Consider the following 22,134-nt stretch of genomic DNA (forward strand, 5'->3'; position numbering starts at 1 on the left):
TTTAACAGTGAAGCAAAGTGAGGCTCAGAGACAAGGAAGTTGAGTACCTGGCCTGAGGGCAGCAGCAAGTGAGGGATAGAGCTGGGATGTGAATATGGCCCCAGTCTCTGCTCAAAGCCACTACACTCAAGTGTCCCCACTTATCCCAACTCATCAGCTCCAAAGTCACTGAAGGAGAAAGACTGGAGTTGGAAGTGTCATGAAAGCACCAGTGAGGAGGCTGCTAAAGGCCTAGCGCTGGGGTAAGTCCCCCTGTGGTCGTCTTTCAGTCTCATCGCTTAACTGTTTATAATGAACAGCAATCAAATCCAGAGCGTCTTTTTAATTGATCAAGTTTATAGTACTTAATGAATGCATGAGCTTTACAGGCTGAAATACTTTTCAAGTTCCTGAAAATATCCAAGATGAATGAGAACTTGGTTATTATCTTAAGGTTATACCTGCACCCACAGAATACAAATTAGAATTATCTAGTTAAATTTGAACAATTTTTCTACCCTCAATTGAGTAATTCCAGGATAAACATTGCTTTGGGAATTGTATTTTCCATTCTGTTCTCTTACTGATTATGCAAACTAGAAAACACTCAAACACCCACTTTATGCCACAGTATATATGGGCTCCATACATACTGTAATTCTTTAAATGGAATTACATATTAGAATAATTACACTTACTACATTTTTTTTTAAAAAGTGAGGTGATTTTATCAGCATATTTTACAGATGATCACAGGGAGTCGGACAGCGTAGGCATCAGTTTTATTCATCAAAGCTGCTTGTGGAAAGTGGCAGAATTTGAGTTGGGCTTCTAGGGTGAGCCAGCTATGAAGAAAAAAGAGGGGTCTCAGTTATAATGTGGACTATGTTCCTGTAGCCTGCACAGCTCTCCTTCCTCCTCACTAACAGAACCCAGGCTTTGTGCAAGGAGCAATGCATCCAGATTCCAAAAACCAATTTTCCCAGTTTTCCTGATATAATCAGGAGTTCCTGGGTAGCAACTGTTTAAAGAGATGAGGGACAACTTAGCAAGTGCACCCTCCTATCCTTTGACCTTCTTATCTTGCTTACAACGTAGATATGAGGATTCAGGAAGCAAAGCCATTCTGCACCCTCATCAAAGCCACACATTAAAGATGACATGGTGAGGCTGCTGTACCACCTACAGACTGCCTACTCTCCACGGAATATGTAGGTAAGAAAAATAAGCCCCTGGTGGCTGAGACACTGTAGTCAGATTTCTGTTACCTGCAGCCAAATGAAAGACCTAACTAAAGCAGTTGCTTCAGAGTTAAAGGAGAAAGGACGCCTAAGGGCTGGGTAGGAAAAGTCATTCCATGCCCAACAAGTTTTTACTTGTCACCCTCCTAGTGAGTGACTTTTGAAGAGCACACATAGGGTATAGGTCCTATCTGTGATTATTGATGTTGTTGCTCAATACGTGGGGATATTATTTATTACATTTTTATTTGTTTCTACATTACACAGCCCACTATAGTAGTTATGGGCTGGCACTGGGACAAAAAGGATCCCAGAGCTGAACAAGGAAAAGAAGGGGCTTAGTCCTTCAGTGAGGCCACTGGCTTCTGCCCCCGCCCTCCACAATCTGTGGTGTCACCGACGAAGGTGATCTGGGGGTAGATTCCTACTGGATGCTCCAAAGGGAGGAAAGAGGAAGCTGGCCACACCTCCGAAGAACAATGCATAGCGCCCAGGACAACCACGTTGAATTGGCAAGAGGGAGACCAAGGTGTCCTGTCAAAGGCACTGATTTTTAACGAGGCAATGAAGGGAGGGCAGTGTTGGGATGGGACGATGCCAGCAGTGGAGTTCTGTGGTGTGTCCCTACTGCCAGAGGGACACACAAATGTCAGCCTCATAGCCAAGAAGGCCAGCAGCCCCGTGCTCCCGCACTCTAGCAGGGGTGGTAGGAGGCAGGCTGCTCCTTACAGATCTGATGGCCCGGGCGATGGCAGAGACAAACAGGACTTGGAACAACATCACGCAAGGCGAGCGGCTGTACGGGACTTTGGTGCGTGGGCATACACGTAGGTGACAGAGAGAAGAGCTGACGAGACCCAGCTGTATCTCCGTCCCTGTCTGTCAGGCTCGCTCCCTCTGTTGCAGCCATACTGGCCATGTTTCAGTTCCTCTGATCGGCCAGCATTAATTCCTCTTTCTTCCACGACATCCATGGGGGACCCACCCCCACACTCCATGGGCACCTATTCATCTTTCAAGTCTCACCGCCTCACTTTCTAAGGGAACCCTTCCTAAATCAGCCTGGCTGGACCAAGTTCCTCTGGGGGCCCCAAAGCACCCTGTTCCTTTCCTTCACAGCACTCACTTCAGTGCAAAATCATACGTACATGAGATCATTGATTAACATCTCTTTTTCACACTGAAAAGCTCCAAAACAGTAGATCTGTGTCTGTTTCGCTTGCCACCATATCCCCACTACTGCGGCGCAGAGCCTGGCATAGAGGAAGTTTTTAATCAATACTTAAATAAAAGAATTTTACAAACCAGACAGTCATTGCTAAAGTGAAGATGAGAATCCTCACTATCTCACAGACTTAGGAAGTCTAAATATGTGAGTACATTATAAAGCATAAAGTGCCATTAAAAAATTATTATTATTATTAAGAAATCTGCTGAGATTATGATTCTAAATAAATGAAGAAAAGGAACCAAAAACATTCTTTTTTCCTAAAGGCTTACCTGAAACTTTTTCCTCAAGGCCCTTGTCATTACTGGGGTCAGCCAGTTCCTGTTTCCATATTTTCTTTATTGGTTATTGGGGTCCCACCTGGGCTCCTGAAAAGGTAATGAAAATATCAGAAACTGTGTTTTATGCCAATTACCAAGTGGATTTGGAAAGCATAAAGATAAGACAGTGTATTACCTTTCTACATCGACTTTTCTAAGTAGTTTCCGCAGATCTATCTGACTTTTACCAGGAGTACTGATAAAACAAAGGCATCAAAGTTAGCACTTGCTAGATTTTATCATTCTTCCCAAAGCAAAGCAGTCATTTTTATAGGCAACATACTAGAAAGTAGTTCTATTGGTACATTAACAGATAGCAGTAGATGCTGATAGGAGCATAAGGTGATATAATAATTCTTATATGCAATACCTCTTAACCTAGTAATTACATGTGCAAAAACCCATCTTAGGGAAAAGCTCAGCTATGCACATAGATAACAGACAAGGATGTTCATTGAAGAGTTATAGTAATAAAGTCATAAACAATCTAAAAGTCTCAAAATATGATTTTATCTATGAAATTTACATATAATAAACTGTGTTTATTAAAGAAGTCAAAGTGATGCTTTAAACTAATTTTTAATAAGCTGGGGGAAAGCTCATGACACATTGAATGGGAAAAGTCATAACTATCTACAATATGATTAGGCACAGGTATGGACACATATATAACAATATTGCCTTGATTCTAAGACAGACTAGTTTTCATATTTTATTATTTCTGAAACTAAGCTGTTTTAAATTTTATTTTGAGATATAAGTTACTAAAATTCTTGAAATATTTTTCCCCTGAAAGACTGTTATTAAATTAATGGTGTATCTTATAATAAACAATAGATTACATCCTAGAAAACTATTACAATGATAAACAATAATATGTTAACAGTGGCAACCTTCAATGATATATTTATTTGTATGATTTTTTGTTTTCTTCTTTAAACTTTTTTGTAGATAGCATTTTTTCCTACATACACGTATATGATTTTTAAAGTTAGAAAAAAGCAAAAAAAAAATCATCTTTTAAGTAGTGCCAGAGCATGACATGGTGTAATTCCTTACATTAAGACATTTGTCACTCGAGTCGATAACACTTTGGAGTTGGGCTTCAGGGTGACACGCTGCAGGTCAGAGACTGTAACTAGTGGATTCCGTGCCTTTGGTGATACGACCAGCTTTAATCACAAAATGAGACATTATTGAAAACACATGAAAAATATTCAAAATGTAAACATGCTGAAACAGTGCATATTTGAGTGCTAAGCATGTGTAAGATATACCCATTCCTCCACTCAAATTTTTATTTCAAAGCTACAAAGTACCTGCATGTCTCTACTTCTTCATTCAGACTAATGGTTGGTACATGAAACGGCCTAATTAAGTAATTTTGGAATCTACACATTTTGTCGCAGAGATCCACAACTACTTAAATAAAACATCAACCATTTACCTTGGAAGAGCTTCTGTACATAAGGCTTATATTTTATTTCCATAAAGGGATAACCAGGCTAATAACTGAAAGACTATGTGTATGGTCAATGATATCATACCTTCTTCCTTTCATCAAAACTCTGTGTTTTCTTTAATTTCACAGTCTGTAGATCTTTAACTGTCATCTGCATGGGTCCATCTTTTTTTAACGGTCCAGCTTTAAAACACATGGAGAGATTAGAATTCAATTTGGAATCATGACACCTAGTCAAATACAAATGCAAATATAGTTTTTAAGGACCTAGAGTTAAAAGTTAACTCTTATTTACCCTAGGAACCTATCAAATTTTTTTCACTCAAACAAGAATGATACTGTTTTCACTACCCAGAGATATGAAGGCTATTGTAAGTATTCTTCAAAAGGTACAGCTTTGATAATAAGACGGGCTAGTTCCCTGCTACCAGGTATCTTCCTCAGTGGTCATTACACTAGGACAGGAGTTGAGGTAGTTCCTCGAATCAAAGTGAAGTTTACCTGAACTACATGAAAAGATGATTCAGTTCCCATACAGCAAAAACACATTGTCAGAGAGGTATACATTAGGGCAAATGTAGCAATAAGCTTACTCTGGCTTTAACTCAGCCATTATACATCAAATGCATCTACGGTGGAAATTCAGATTTTAAAACAGGGCCATGACTATTTTAGTGATTCACAAATATTCCAGTCCCCTTAGCAGATAAGAAAATCTAACGGAGACTAGTTCTCCAACCTAATAGTATTGTACTTTAGGATCCTCTGGCTCTTTTTTTTTTTTAAGTATATTTTATTGATTATGTTGTTACAGTAGTTCCAATTTCTTTTCCCTTTGCTCCCCTTTTCCCAGTACCCTCCAGCAATCCCCACCCCCCTTAGTTCATGTCCATGGGTCATGCATATAAGTTCTTTGGCTTCACCCTTTCCTATATTATCCTTAACTTACCCCTATTTTGTACCAACCAATTATGCTTCTTAGTCCCTGCACCATTTCCCCATTTCTCCCCCTTCCCCCTTCCAGCTGATAACCCTGCAAATGATCCCCACAACTATGATTCTGTTCCTGTTCTGGTTTTTTGCTTAGTTTGTTTTGTTTTTATTTTTTAGAATCAGTTGTTGATAGTTGTGAGTTTTTTGTCATTTTAATGTTCATAGTGTTTTAAATAAGTCCCTTTAACATTTAATATAATAATGGCTTGGTGATGATAAACTACTTTAGTTTTACCTTGTCTGGGAAGCACTTTATCTGCCCTTCGATTCTAAATGATAGCTTTGCTGGAGAGAGTAGTCTTGGTTGTAGGTCCTTGCTTTTCATCACATTGAATACTGCTTGTCAGTAAAGTTTCTTTTGAGAACTCAGCTGACAGTTTTAGAGGCACCCCTTTCTAAGTAACTGTCTGCTTTTCTCTTGCTGCTTTTAAGATTCTCCCTTTATCTTGAACCTTTGGCATTTTAATTATGATGTGTCTTGGTGTTGTCCTCCTTGGGTTTAGCTTCTTTGGGACTCTCTGGGATTCCTGGACTTGTATGTCTATTTCCTTTGCCAAATTTGGGAAATTTTCCTTCATTATTTTTTCACATTAGGTTTCGATTTCTTGCTCTTCTTTTTCTCCTTCTGGCACCCCTATGATTCGGATGTTGGCACATTTAAAGTTGCCCCAGAGGTTCCTGAGCCTCTCCTCTTTTTTGTCAATTCTTGTTTCCTCATTTTGTACTGATTGACTGTTTTTTTCCTCCCTTATATTCCAAATCATTGATTTGAACCTTGTTTTCCTTCTCTTCACCATTGGTTTTGTGTGGATTTATTTTCCTTTGTTTCACTTAGCATAGCCTTCACTTCTTCCCTTATGCATTTGCCGTACTCATGCATATCTGTCAAGCCTGTGAGCATCTTTATCACCAGTGTTTTGAATTGAGTTGGCTATCTCCTCATCTGTTAAGTTGGCTATCTCCTCGTCCCTTAGTTCTCCCACTGGAATCTTGATCTGTTCCCCCTTTTGGGCCATACTTCTCTGTCTCCTCATTCTGACAGGCTCTTGTAGTGGTTTGCCTTGGCATCCCAGGTAGAGCTGTTGCTCCTGTTACATTGTAAGAGGCGGAGCCTTAGAGATTCATCAGTACAGGGCAACCTGTTTCACCACGTTGTGGCGCTGTATGTGAGGGAGGGGTCTGAGAGGGAGCAATGCCACCTGCCCAGCACTCGCCCCTTTTCCAGGTACCTCTCACTTCCACACCAGACTGGTGCCCCTCTAGCTACTGCCCTGGCCATTGTTCCCAGAGTGGGTGGGTCTGTGTACGTTCTAGGACCATTGTGGCACTTTAAACAAGCGGACTCTGCTGAGACTGGTAGTTTCTGCCTCCACCCCAACCCCCACTGGTTTGCACAGTCAGAAGCAATGAGGTTTGATTTTCCCCAGTGCTGGGGCCATGAGCTGTGAGGTCGGATGAGGAGCTGGGAACACTCCTCAGGTGTCCTTCCTGACTTTTTAAAACGTGTGACTGCGCTTTCTGCCGACCTGCCGCTGCGGCCACCACACCATGTCCTCTGCCCTGGCTCCGCCCCTCCTACCTGTCTGGATGAGTATTTCTTCTTTATATCTTTGCTGGACTTCCATGTAGTTTGATTTTCTGGAACTTCTGGTTGTTTTTAGTTTTGAGGTAGTTGTATTCCTTCTTAGTTGTGGAGGGAGACACAGCATGTCTGTCTACGCCTCCATCTTGGCCGGAAGTCTAATTTTTTATTTTTTAATTTTATTTTTTCCATTACCATTTAACCCCCTTATACCTCCCTCTCCCCTGCAATAACCACACTGTTGTACATGTCCATGAGCCCTTTCCTTTTTGCTCGATCCCTCCACTCCCTAACCTCCCCCTGCAGTAGCTGTCATCCTGCTCTCTGAGTCTGTCTCTGTTTTGCTTGTTAGTTCAGTTTGTTCATTAGACTCATATATAAGTGAAATTATATTTGTCTTTCTCTACCTGGCTTATTTCACTTAGCATGATGTTCTCCAGGTCCATCCTTATTGTCACAAAGGTTAAAACTTTCTTCTTTTTTATGGCATAGTCACATTCCACTGTGTAAATGTCCCATAGTTGTTTTATCCACTCATCTACTGATGGACACTCGGGCTGCTTCCAGATCTTGGCCCATTAATTAGTTGATTAATTTCATTAATATGAACGAATGGATTCTTATATTATTAAATGGTTTAGCCCATTTACTATTATAATGTATTACTCAGATTATTCAAGACTTAGCCAATGGGAACCTATTAAAGAGCTAACTCGTGTGTCCTTTTGAGATGTCCTCAAAATAATGCTGCATAGAACATCAGGTTGTTTATGTTCTTTTGAATTAGTGTTTGGATTTCTTCGAATATATTCCCAGAAGTGGAATCACTGGGTCAACAAGCACCAACCAGTGCTGATTTTTAGATTTTAAACCAACTTCACACTGCTGGGATGAATCTCACTTTGCTGTGCCATGTAATTCTATGTTTTGCTGGATTTTGAGAGCCCTTTTTTATGCTCTTCATGGTGTTACACATTTCTTTATGGCTGTTTTTCAACATGCTACTCCCCTAGGCAAAACTCAGAGCCACCGTTCTGAAGCTGGAATGAGTGCGAAGGTGTGCGAATTTCTCCCACTTAGAAGTTGAGCCAGTAGGTGGTGGGAGAATTGGGGGTTGTAGCCCCAAATCTTCTCAGGCCTGGGACCTGTGCTGTAGGAATGAGTGGGGCACGGGTGATCTAGGCCCCAGTGTTCTCAGTCTGCGTGTCACGGAGTTGGGAGGGGAGGCAGGAAGGAGAGAGGCCTTGGTTCAGGGACCACAGATTTGCTGTTCTTACCAATTTTACTACATTTTTTTGAGATGTTTTTCATTTGCTCTGTGCTCCTAGAACTCTATTGCTAGAGTCTTTAAATGGTTGTTTTCAAAGTAATTTTCACCAGTGTCATTGGAGAGCAGGTCTGCAGAGCTTTTCATGCTGTCAGGCTGGGAGTTGATCTTGAGACTTCTTTAAACACCCCAAACTAGCATTGATTAGTGCTGCTCCATATAGTACTTTGTCATTTAAAATAGAAACAAAGCAATAGTGTGTTTTGGTATGAGAGACTGTGTGAGGACTTTGATGGAAGGTAACACCACTTTTTATGAAATAATATTTTAAGAAAATATTTAGTATACACAAAATTTGAGTATCTTTCCTTGTTACCTTAAACTGTAGTGTTTTAAGCCTAATTTACTGCCATTAAGTTACAAATTCTATAAAGCTGTAATCTCTTATGCTTTACAATGGTTCTCAGGTTTTCTCTTTTAACAATTAAATGTTGCTAAGCTATCTTTCTATTTTTTTTTTTTTTAGGGCAATTTGACTGTTAATACTACCTGTACATGTGATAAGGACCAAAGTCTTTTTCTTCATTTTTGTATTTAAAAATATCCTGTCTTCACAGGAGAACGCTATTATGCACTGTTGTTAAAATTCTTTGCGGTGTGACGGTAATGTTAGTTATACTCTGTGGGCGTCATGAGTTGTGTGCATTCTTAGGTCTGGGGAAAATGATGTGGAGTACAACAACATGGAATTGGAAGAGGGGGAACTCATGGACGACGCAGCTGCTGCAGGACCTCCAGGTACAGTAAACAAGGAGTGAAGTAAAATAGAATATAAAAGGGCTGTGAGGGAAGCAAACTGGGTGCTAGTTACAGTGTCTGAAGAAAACGATTTAACGTGCCGGCTTTCACACCGGAGTGTCTTCTCCACGTGTGCGCACAGGGCAGACCTCTGAAAGGGCTGTCTGTCCTTACTTTGCTAGATCAAAGGCTGTGTTGAGCCAAGTGGGAGGGGCACCTTTCCCCAACCATTGTAAAGCATTGTTTACTGGGTTTCAGACCCTGTTTCCCAGAGTGCATTGCTCACTGTCAAACCCCATCTAGAAAAATTTTGGAGTCATCCCTGACTCAGTGGTAGCCCCCACCTAACAAGAGTGGCAAGTGAAGAATCAGACATGGATTCTGAGAATTTCCAGGAAATGACAACATTTTAGAACTATAAAGTGTGTCCTACAGCCATAATCCCCTGGGTGCATCACTCATGAGTGAAGAAGGCACACTCTACAAAGGATCTTGAGTTGTGGACCATCCATCTGGTGCCCTCACAGCCCCTGTAACTCGGACTGCAGTGCAGCAGCCTAGAAGCCAGCAGGAAGGGCACCTGAATGGGTTATTGCCCACAGTGGCTCCTCGTGCCTACCGGAAACTTCATCAGCATCCTTGGAATTGGACTGGCAGTCACCGCTCTGGCAGGATGGACCTATTAGCAGACTCCTCCTCCTAATTGTTTAGGTGTGTTTGGTATCATGTTTTGGCTTTTTATGCTGCTTGTCCCCTTCCTCCGGAGTACTAGTGTTAGAGACTGCCCCTCCGAGTGCAGTATACCGGTCACTTGGCCAGCTGTAGAAGGCGGCTGGAGATACCCTGGGGCCACTTCACTTATGGCCCAGACCGTGCTTCCCACTTATTGTTATGACAAGTCCAAAGCTATCTTATGAACACAAAGGGGAAACAAGTATTGGACAAGGACCCTTGACCTTGCTGGGGTAGTGAAAGGGCTGTGCAGAACATACAAGAGAAATGGGGAGCAACTATGCTGGACTTACTACCCTCAAGTAGGGCAGTCAAACAGGGGAGGCAAACAAGATGAGGCCCAGGAGCAGCTCTGGGAAACCATTAAGGAAAAGACCTTCGTAAAGTTGAGGGAGGAGGCTAAGTAAAACAGACTTAACCTCACAGTCATTGGAAGCCAACTTGTTTGGGGAATACCTTCCAATGAGCAGACAAGCAAATTAGTTCAAGCAGCCTGCGCGCTCTATCAGAACACCAGCACTCAAACCAGGACTTGCGGGACCTGCTTGCCGCTAGGCAGGGAAGCACTCACCGGGGGCCTCTGGGATGGGGGCTGGACAATCGGGGACCCAATCAAACAGCACCAACAGGGCCTGTAGCCACAGGAGTTTAACTCTATTATACCAACAACAACCGGACCTGTCTGCGGGGCACAGGAAAGCCCCTAGGCGCCCAAAATGTAGGAAACATACCTAGTGCCTTCTGTGGGAAAAATCAAACAGTCTCTTATAATCAGACCTGTTGCAATCCTTTAGGGTTATTCTACCTCTGTGGAGACACTGCCTACCGCTGCCTTGAGGTGAACTGGACTGGCTCTTGTATAACGGTATTCTTAGTGCCCAACATGTCTGTATACACTGAGGCTGAAGTAGAAAGCAGGCTGATTCCTACCAGGCAACACGAAAGAGCAGTGTTAGCAGCCCTAATAGGATTAGGAATTGCAGCAGGAGGGGGAACAGGAGTAGGGGGCATTAGTACATCCATCGGGCACTATTACAAGTTATCGCAAGAGATGAATGAGGGCCTGGAACGTGTAGCTGACACAATAGTATCCCTCCAGAACCAGATGAGCTCCGTAGCAGCAGTAGCCATGCAGGACAGGCGAGTATTAGATCTGCTCACAGCAGAAAAGGGAGAAAAACTTGTGTCTTCTTCAGAAAAGAGTGCAGCTACTATGTAAACCAATCCAGTATAGTAACTACCAAAGTGAAGAAGCTAAGAGACAGAATCCAGAGAAGAGAAGAGCTAAAGGAAGGGGACTACTGGGGCCTAGGACAATGGTCATCCTGGCTCCTACTGCTTAGCGGGACCCCTCGTCACTATCTTACTACTTGCCACTATTGAACCTTGCCTGGTTAATACCCTTATAAAACTGGTTAATACCCTTATAAAATTTATAGAGCAGACAGTCACCCGAAGAGCAACCACCAAAACCTTAGCCCTGAGGGGATATCACCCATTAGCTCTAAGTGATGCCTCATAGAGAAATAACAGCATCAAAGGCAGGAATGACAGGAAAGATAATCACCATGTTCTGTCTCTGTAACTGCTTGTATTTGCATCAGAAAAACTTTTTGAACAGTTTGCCCATGAACAATCTGCCAATAAGCATTGATTCCCACACTTCCTGGCAAAATACCAAAAGAGCCTGTAAAATGTGCAGCTCGGGGTTCAGACCTCTGGAGGCTACTCCTCTGGGCCCGCACGAGCGAATTGAAGTTTGCTCCTCCGCCTCTCCAAGTGCTGCTTGAGTTTCTCGCAATAGGTGAGTTGCTGCTACAATAGGGAGAGCCCCTGAATGTTTTCAACTGAGAGAGACAGGTGATTAAAATAAGAGGGTTATTTTAAATTCCATATGTAGAGTGATCTCAAGAGGAAAGCTTGATTCAGGGAGACTGGTAGAATACGTGAGCAAAATCTAGCAGTAAAGCAAGAAGAGTGGTTGTGATAGGAGGAGAAAGAACATCCTGGGAACAGTGTAAAGAAAAACTGACAGGCTGTAGTAACTGGCTGGAGTTGGGGAATGGGGTGTACAGGAAAGATAAAAATCAAATACGACCCTGTAAAGTTTCTGTCCTGGGTGATGAGGAGAACCACAGTGGTGTACGAGGTGGACAAAGAGCATTTGGAGAGGAGAGCCAGATTGAAGGCGATGAGTTCAGACTGGGCAGTTTTTATTGGGGAGCCGAGAGCAACCAAAGGATTCTGGTTGGGTGGAAGTGTCCACTGTGCAGAGGGACAGACAGGGACCTGTTTGACTTTTCTCACCTTCCTGGGAAACGCGCATATAAACTGGACAGGTAAGTTGTCGCTGAGGGACGAGGACAAAGCTAAAGGTGAAGATTCAAAGTTACCCACGGAGTTAGTGATTGAGACTGAAGCTCGGGAATTTCACAGCTTCTTTTAAACACTTGTAATTCATGGGTACAGCCTCCCTGTGTTGTTGGTGTTGGTGTTAAAGTCACAGAAACACACAGGATAAATGTGAAAATCCCACGCAGCACTTCCCGCCACTCCTGTTACCACTTTGGCATGTGTCTGTTCTTGCAATCTCTCTCTCCTTTTCTTCTTTTCCTTTTCTTTTGCAATTTTCCTCCTAAAGAGGTAATACCTTACTCCTTGCTCAGTGATTTGTGCTTTCCCTTGTCACATATGTCTGTGAGATCTTTCCTTATCAGTCCTTCTCATTTCTAATTGCCCTTATCTTCTAACACCTGGAAAGATTCCCACAGAGGGCACTGACCCAAAGTTTTGCTGTGGCCTGGCACAAGGTTTATTTATGTTAATTTGCTGATAATGATACATTTCTGCCATTTTTCTATTGAATTATTATTTTCTCCTTGGTTTGTACAAGGAGTAATTTTAGATGCAAGTGGTTTTGGAGAAAATGCAGTCAAAGTAATTAACTGGCATTAACTAGCCAAGATAGGAAGTTCAGGTTCTGAGGAGATGCCTCATGGTTTGTGCCAGGGGCCCCAACTTATGTCTTTATTAATTTGTGCAGACTGGGAAAGCTGATAGCTGTGGAAATTAGAAAGCTGGTATTTTCTGCATTTGTTTAACCCCACGAGGTTGCCATGGCTGTTTTACTTACTCTGTTCATTCTTTTCCTGCCTATTTAAAGATATTAACTGTGTTTCTTCGTAGAAATTTGAAAGGGAACTCTATTAGTCACCTTGCTAAGAATTCATGGAGGTCATACTGTTACAGAGCGAAAGGGGGTTCTTTCACATGGCGCCTTGGTGTAAAACCCAACAACTAGTGTTTAGGAAAACAGGTCTTTATTTACAATATTCCAACTTGGGGAGGACAGTGAGCACTTCAGCTCAGAGCCCTGTTCTCCCATGGGACCCAGCAATTCCCTTGCTCTCCAAAAGGCTAGAAGCCAAAAACATGCCCAGAAGTTCCCCATCCCTTATCTGTCAGCTGTCTCCTTCAGGATCTGGGGTATGATGTCATCAGACTCCACATAACAGTCCAGGAAAACATGTGCCATGTTGCACTGGATCACGCATGGTTCTCTCTTTGCTCTTTCAAAGCCGCATGGAATTCTCCTCTGCCCTCCTTGCAAACCGCGTAGATCTCCTCTCCTCCTCTCTCCAAAATGTTTGCCATCTTATTTTTAAATCCCTGAGTGCATCCTGTGATGCAGTGCACATGGTAACCAGTTCTGACCATTCACAGAACCTTGCACAGGCTCTGTATGCTCTTTCTGCACCATTCCATGGTCAAAACCACTCCCATCTTCTTGGGGCCTTGGCAGTACCAAAGACACTAGCCACTAGCCATAGTCATGCAAAGTCATCTTAAAAGCCGTTCCCTTTTCCCCATCCCCCAACCTGCAGGCTCTGGGGACTTTTGGAGACCCCCACTCTGTAACAATACCACACAGTTGAGAAACTGTGAGTATTCTCTCCAAAAATGAATACAAACAAACCTGACTGCATTGTAAGGTCCTTCTTGGTCCCCAATTTTGAGGTCAGTATCTCTGAGGAAAGGTATTCACCTCTGTATCCCAAATCAACCTCTATTGATTCCAAGTCTGTGTTTATTTTAAAAATTGGCAGGCTCTCTTTAAAATGAGTCAATTTAACCTTATTCTTCACTATAACAAGTAATACACGATTATATTCTCAGTATATAAAAATGAAATACAGGCATAGTGAAACCTTCGCTTCTGCCCTCATCCCCCACCCTTAAGGTGAGGCTGTTCTGAGCTGTTTACTGTGTGCCCTTGCAGACCTTTCCCCGTGCCTTTGCCTACATACTGAGAGCACAATAGGCATGTTGTGTGATTTTCATTTTTTTTTTTTTTTTACATAAATGGTAACAACTTGGTCCTTTCACCTCTTGCTATGTCTTAGATTTGTTTCCTTCCTGGTTAACAAATTCATTTAAACTCCTGCATAATATTCTACAGGATGGATGTGTTACAGTTAAAAATCCCCCTACTGATGGATGTTTAGATTATGTCATTTTCCTGTTGCATGTATTGCTGCAATGAACATTCTTGTACATGCATCTTTGTGAACATGGACAGGCTTTCTGCAGAATAGACATTTAGAAATGGAATTGTTGGGGCGAAGAGTATACTGATATAACATTTTGACTGCCCTCAAAGAAGTTGTGCCAACTTATGCTCCAGGCAGTAGTAGGCCACGAGAGCATTCATTTCCAGCACTGATAGTCTCCATTTTTTGGCTGATGTAATGAGTGAATAAAAGGGGTCCCATCTGAATTTGAATTTTTCTGGTTACTTGTAAATTTAACTGGAGAGTATCATGCTTTGTGGAATAAACCAGGCGGTGAAAGAAGAATACCATATTATCTCACTTCATACAGGAATCTAATGAGAAAACAAACCAACGAGCAAAGTAGAACCAGAGACATGGAAACAAGGAACAGGCTGACAGTGACCAGAGGAGAGGGGAGAGGGGAAAAGGGGGGAAAGAAGGGGAAGGGTCTAGTGACGAAACTAGTGTAAATGACCCATGGACATGGACAACAGGGAGGGGGTTGTCTGTGGGAGAGGGCTGGGGGTGGGCAGGGCAGGGGGAGCAATGGGGACAATTGTAATAGAACAATAATTGAAAAAAATTCTTTAAATATTGAACATTTATATTTTTTCTCTGACTTTGCCCTGTCCTTTTTTGCCTATTTTTCTTTTATCTTTTTTAAATCAATTTATAGAAAAGTCAGTTTAGGTACATAAGTAGTTTGGGGAAAATATTTACATTCAAAGTAATTAACTGGCATTTTTCATGAGAATTTGTGTGTCATATTATTAATTCAACTTGAATAGATATTATAAATGACCTCTGAATTAATAATAAGAGACCTAATAGCCATAGTAATCTAAAAATAGGGTTTATGACCACCCTCTAAGATATGTTATTGGTAACGAAAAATGCTAGAACCAGGCAGTTGTTTTCTTTTTAACTTATGAATTTCTTTAAAACTATATATAGTTTATATTTTCCATGATAGGGTCTGACTTGGAAATTTTATTTCCCAAACTTGTAAGAAAAACAAAAGTCATTTGGCACAAGAAATACAGTATTCCCTCACTTATCGCGGTAGTATGTTCTAGACAGCCCCCCCCCCACCCCCGCAATAGGTGAAAATCCGCAAAGTAGGAACCTTACATTTATTTTAGTATTTATATATATTTTAAGGCTTTATAAACCCTTCCCACACACGTATAAACCGTTCCCAGCCCCTTATTAACCTTCCCCACTCCCTTATTAACCTTTTCCACACTTTTATAAACACTACTTATGTTCTTAAAACATATTCTACGCTCTGAAACCTACGTAACTTTAACAACATATGTATACAGTACCACAAAATCGCATGATATAGCGAAAAATCCGCGATAAATAATTAAATATATTTTTAAAAATCCCACGATACAGTGAGGCCACGATAAGTGAACCGCGATATAGAGGGACTACTGTATACAAAAATTACAGTGGGCTTTGGTTTCCAGACATTTCATGGCAGTCATCACTTGATGATTATTCATGTCCACAGTACTAAGCAATATACATTGATTGTTTCCCTATTAAGAAATATTCATTTAAGATATTTTTTAAAAGGACACAAAATTTAAATAAGAAAAGAATGGGACAACTGTAATAGAAAAACAATTTGAAAAATGTTTAAAAAATACAGAAAATGATTAATTTTTACAATATACCTTACATATACTAAATGTATGTAAAAAACAAACAAACAAAAAAAACAAAAATAAACTTACCCTGGTACAGATGGAACAACAAAACTTGAAACAATGAGGACACGGGCGAGCATCCTGCAATTTCTCCATACAAATGAAACATCGGAAAACCTCAGCAATGCTCTGAAAATAATAAAAGATGTAAAGCCCACCAGATTAGGCTACTGAATCAAGAGTAAAAAGGATAACATTTTACTTTTAACTTTATTCCATATCAGGACTTGGTCAGTTAAGGTCCAGGGTACCTGAGAACATCTAAGCTTCACAATGGTTCTATTCTAAGGAAAGACTATCACATGCAAACAGACAGACTTATACACAAATATTTTCATGGAAGCATTAATTAGAATGGCAGGAATCTGGCTAACCCAAATGTCCAAATATTAATTAAATTGTCACAGTTAATTTACAGTCACTGCAAATATTTCTCCTAAAACCAAGGTAAAGTTATCAAACCTTTAAGAATTAAGAAGAAAATTACTAGTCTAATCATGACTCTGCTGGGCCAGAAAGAACCTGTGAGGTGCAGATGCTGGGGGGGTGGGGACGGGGAGGTGTGGACAATAAGACCATTGGATGAACTAGTTTCAAGTGGGGTGCCCAGTGACACTGTTGCCCTTACTAAGAAGCAAAAATTTATTTAGTATTTAGAAGGTTCAAAATTAGACATTATACAATTATGTCCAATAACCAATCCTTAAAAAAAAAATGTTCCTAGCCTTTACATAAACACACAGCATTTTAAATCACAGCTTACAAATGTCATATAAAAAGAATAGAGTTGTTCTGGCACACTACAGCCAAATTAAGACAGTAAGTCTTTAATTTTTGACATTTTGATTATAATGTGTCTTGGTGTGGTTCTCCCTGGATCCAGTTGTTTTGGAACTCTCTGTGCTTCCTGGACCTGTAAGTCTATTTCCTTCCCCAAGTTAGGGAAGTTCTGCTTCATTAATTTTTCACATAATTTTTCAATTTCTAGTTCTTCTTCTTCACCTTCTAGCAACCCTATGATTCAGATGTTGGCCTGCTTATAGCTGTGCCATAGGTTTCTGAGCCTGTCCTCATTTTTCTCACTTTTCGTTTCCTCTTTCTGCACTGGTTGACTGTTTGCTTCTTCCCTATGTTCCAATTTGTTGATTTGATCCCTGGTTTTCTTTCCCTCGCCACTAGTTTTGTACGTGTTTTCATTCATTTCAGCAGGACTAGCCTTCATTCCTTCCCCATCTTGTCTAAGATCTGCTGTTAGGTCTGTAAACATTTTTATAACCAAAGCTCTGAACTGTGCCTCAGAAAGATTTCCTATCTGCTGCTTCATTAGATTAGATCTTTGCTGTCTGGTCAGCTGCCTCTCTGGGATCTCTATCATGATCTGTGCCATCCTGACAGTTTTGTGTTTACCTTTGCTCCCTGGGTGGGGCTGTCACACCTCCTTTGCTATAGGAAGTGGAGCCCCGTACACTTGTCACAACCAGGCGATCCTTCTCACCACGCTGTGGCATTTTCTGTGGGGGTGGGGGTCCAAGATGGATTCTTGCCGTTCACTCTCCGCCGAGAGACCAGGAGCCTCTGCCTCCATCCCCACCCCCTCTGGGTCTCACAGACCGAGGCAATGGGGGTCTGCCTTCCCCGGCATAGGAATCGCAAGCTGACGGGTCTGGTCTGCAGCCAGGGGTGCTCCCAGGCGCTTTCACCTCCCCTTAAATACGGTGTCTGTGCTTACCGCTGTCCCGCTGCCATCACTGCTGCTGCCACTGCCAGCACAGCTTGACCTCTCTGCCCCAGCTTCACCCCTCCTACCCGTCCGGACAAGCACCACTTCTTTATAACTTCATACGTTGGACTTCCATTTATTTTCTGGAACTTCTGGTTATTTCTAGTTTTGCGGTAGTTGTATTCCTTCTTAGTTGTGGAGGGAGACGGAGCGTGTCAGTCTAGGCCTCCATTTTGGCCAGAAGTCAAAAGTATTATGTTAAGTGCAAGAAATGAGACACACAGACTGCATGCTGTATATAATTCCATTTACATGAAATTCAGTGGTTGTCAGGGAGTTTGGGAAGAGGAGGTTGACTGCAAAGGGGCATAAGGAAACTTTCCTAAGTTTATGAAATTGTTCTATATCATGGCTGTGATGGTGGTTTCATGAGTGTACACTTTTGTCAAAACTCACCAAGGTGTACAGCTACAATGGGTGAGTTTTAGTGTATGCAAACTATATCTTAATAAAACTCATTACAAAATAAGATGCTGGATTCACACTTTATTATATCTCATAATATTTTTTAAAGGCCTTTAAATCAAGCATCCTTAAGTTTTAAATTTGAGCATTTACTACATAATACACAGATTAAGATATGCAGCAAGTTATCATAGGAAATATACAAGTGACCTTGTTTTCATCACTTACTAATTCATCTTAAAATTCAGCTAAATAAAACCTGAGATTTGCCAACGCCTATCCAAATCTGTCACAGAAAGAAGCAAATTACAAAGTAGTACTCATTTAGATTAGCCATAACAACTTTAGCTATCAATTCTCTTAATGTGTTTTATAATGCATTAGAACAGTGAGTTTTTAATTAGCTAAATACATTTTTTTAATTGTAATTTTTTAAAATACTTTTAGTAATAACATTTTTTATAATAAAAGACAAAAATTTTCAGCAACAAAGATTTTCATAAATTACCCACAGGTACTGAAGATGTAAGGCAAGAATGAAAATTGTGGTGTGCATCCTGCTTTCAGATGCTTTGACAATACTATTGCACTGCTAGTGTAAAGTACAGTAGTGCAATAAAGTCAGAGCATTCGTTAGCAGTGTGGTAGGAAAGGGACATAAAAGCATCTTGCATCAGTTGAAGCTTCAGTGAGAAAAGAATTTAAAGAGAACTGCCACTTTGGACAGAAGGCATGCAAAACCTAAGAACATTTATATCAGTATTTTTAAAAAAGAACTGGACTCACATATCAAAGTGATGTTTTTTGATGACTAACCAATGATTAATATTGAAATAGAAACATGCATATAGGTATATAAAGGAATTTTGTAAATATGTCCTAAGCTTTACAAGTTATTAACATGGGTATAGTTAATACCTTAGAACTGGTATTAACAAAACTGGTTATAATTACTACTAAGGCTAAATTGTGAAAAATATCTCTTCTGCTGAGATATGTTGGTTAATTCCTCCCTATCGATTAACTGCCATATTAAACAAGTCTTTTGAATAAGAATATCAAAGAAGAAAAATAAGTAAAATAATATTTCCCAATCTCCATATACCCAATCAATCTCTGGAATTTAAACTAAAATACAAAAAGCACTTACCATCTTAGGGCTTTTTCTCTAGGGAATCAACGTGACCTAAACATGACACCATTATCCCTACCTAGGTGAATATTATGAAAAAGGACTTTAAATTTTCAGTTAACCTCTAAAACATCTTACACATAGGAGGAAATCATCTCCCTTTCTTCCAAACTTAAAATCAGAGAATATAATAATGAAATAATGGGGGTGGGGGCTAGATGTAAAGATTTAAGTATCAGGTTTCCTTGAATTCAAGCCAGTTAACATCCTAAACTTCTACCTGGTAGGAAACCATTTAAAAGTCAGATGTAACCCCAGAAATAGACAAATACCCCTGATTGAGTGTAGGAAAAAAGTTGGAGAACAAAGATTACCCTACAATAAGCATTTTCTTCCATTAGTAATGTTCACTGATGCAAAAATACTTTCCATTACTTTCACTAACCGTTCCTTAACATGGTCCAGTTCAGCTACTAGCTGGAGTGAACCTAGGAAGAAACGAACTCAGATTCAGGACAGCAGGAACATGAGTGTCTTGACCTCAAATCCTGGCCCACGTAATTCAGGTATTAGAATATTTCAACTAAAAATCAGAGGATTGTGCCAAAAATAATTTACCTTTACAATCTGAGAAACTAAACTGGTTCACAGATGCAAGGAATTTAAGAAGGTGCTTTCTTCTCTTTCCTCTCTTAAAAAGATTGTTTTAAAAACTACCCCATCATTCAAACATCTACAAGTTTGAGTCTGGCTACCTCATAATTTTCTAAAACCTACTTTTCAAGATGTACACTTACTCATTTTCCCTTTAAATAAAATATGTTCAATCTAAAAAAAAAAAAAAAAAAAAAAAGTCCTGTGACAATATTAACTCAATGTATTCAAAGTCCAGAAAAGGCTTAACTGGTACCTCAAAACTAAACAGCCAACCTGAAGGGTAAACTGTTAAAAGCAAAACTAGTATCATTTAGTATCTTACAATTGCGCAGAAGTAAGGATCTAGAGGGAGGATTTCAGAAGAAGGGAGAAGAGCAATACAATGCTAATAATTATGCCTGTTGATAGAATTGATCTACAATACTTTAACATGTTTTTTTTTTCTAAAGACAATTAATGATAAAAAATAACAAAACTCTGAACTAAAGGCTCATTATTACAGGTTTGGAAAGCTGCAGAACATCCTTCTTCTCTGGCATGTCTCTCCCTCCCTATCTCCAACCACTCCACTCCCACCCACCCAAGGAAAGTGAAGCTCAAAACACTGGGAACAACTGAAAGTTCAAATCGAATTAGTATATGAGGCACTTACAATTCATTGATACATCAGAAGAAAACGGTAAGTTATATCAAGGCCTCACACTTTCTGGGGGTGGGAATAGGGGCCAGGATGGTATTCAGTTTCTTCCAGGATCATTACACGTGCCGATGTTAACGTCACGCAAGATTTCGCTTGGAAAGAGTAACGCAGGCACAAATGTGTGATACCGAAGGAGCAATGCCAGTGAATGGCAAGGGAAGGAGGGGCGGATTGCGGGGGTAGAAAGCTTTTGGCTTCTTAATCTTACTTTTCTTTACCGAAAAACCGACAGGAGCTCAATGACGGTGAGTCCTCCAAATTCTGTGTTTTAAAGGAAGCCAGCCCAATTGAAAAAAACAAAACTGGTAATGCAGGAAGGAAAGAGGGCTGAAGGTAAAACAAGGGAACTAACAAGATAAGAAAAACGCAGCCGATCAAGCTAGTAGCTAGTAGCCTAGGGACGGAAGGGAGTGAATAAAGAGGGCAAGGGAGAGGAGGATCCGTAGAAGAAAACTAGGACACTCTCCAGCTGGGCGCCCCGGGCAGGTCAAGCAGCAACGGGAGTCCTTTCCAATGATTCGCCCCCGCCCCCTACTTTCACAAACGAACGAAACCAGGCAACTCAAGAGCAGGGTGCCTTCCTCGTCCGATCCCGCCCGTGCTCCAGGAAAGGAACTTAGGGTGCAGGTGGCCATCGCTCGCTCCCCCACCCAAGGACTGCCTGCGCCTTTGGGTCATACAAAAACTGGTCTAGGGCCGTTCTTGGCCGCTAGGAAGTTGAGCCCGCAAGTCTGGCATCCTTTCTCAGACTTCCCAGCCCGCCTAGGAGGATTCGAACAGTTTAGCCGTGATGGGATTTCTCTCCGCTCCACTCCGTTATCCCCACCCAACCTCACCCTCCATCCCCTTTTTCTGGAGTGTGAACGAGCTCTCCCCTTCTAGGGGCGTGTGGGGACCATTCCTGTCACATCTTTGGGTGGAAATACAAACGTCTACACCAGCTACAGCTCCTAGAGGGGCAGAAAGGTGAGGGCAAGGAACAAACAATTCCAATGGCCCCACACCCTCAGCATCTCCCGCCATTTCCCTCACCAGTTTCCCGGATGTTACCCCTTCCCCCGCAGCGGTTAAAAGACCAGGCTTTGGTGCAGGAGGAGGGAACTCAGGTTTGGTCCAGTCTCCGCCGCCCAGGGTTTCCGGAGACTCCAAATTGCGTCCACTTTGGAGGCCATGGGCGAAACATAAACTACCCAGTAGGTCTTCACTTTACACTCACCATCAATTCCAGCCTATCGACCACCTCCTCCATGTTGAATAGTTGACATTCCTCAGGCCGCCGAGGCGCTTAAGCCGCAAACCAAACTAGCACTGAGGGTCCCTATTGGACAGCTGTCACTCAAGGTCTTACACTCATTGGCTCCACCGCTAAACCGGCACCCGCCCATCGGGGACTAGGTAACGCCTTTCTTCATGAAACACACTTTCCTGTTGGGCAAAGATTCAAAACGCCACAGAAAGATTGGTCGCTGTTCTCTTACTTTTTTTCATTGGTTGCACCTTCATCTCTGCTTTCAACTTATTAGTTAGGGCTCAGCAGAGAATATTGCGATTGGTGCAATAGGAAGAAGAGCCAACCAATTACACAAC

At 41.4% G+C, this 22,134-nt stretch overlaps 1 long non-coding RNA gene across 1 annotated transcript; it reads right to left on the bottom strand.

Moving 5' to 3' along the window:
* Positions 1–332: 332 nt before the first annotated feature.
* On the bottom strand, positions 333–21,877 carry LOC149998830 (uncharacterized). Its single transcript, XR_016514323.1, has 7 exons — positions 21,764–21,877; positions 15,901–16,002; positions 4,316–4,413; positions 3,828–3,940; positions 2,905–2,964; positions 2,721–2,816; positions 333–824 (listed from the first exon to the last, which is right to left on the bottom strand). It is a non-coding gene; the product is annotated as an uncharacterized LOC149998830 (long non-coding RNA).
* Positions 21,878–22,134: the final 257 nt, after the last annotated feature.

The sequence above is a fragment of the Furipterus horrens genome, unplaced genomic scaffold, assembly GCF_987537825.1.
Source record: "Furipterus horrens unplaced genomic scaffold, mFurHor1.1.pri manual_scaffold_11, whole genome shotgun sequence".
Lineage (NCBI taxonomy): Eukaryota > Metazoa > Chordata > Mammalia > Chiroptera > Furipteridae > Furipterus > Furipterus horrens.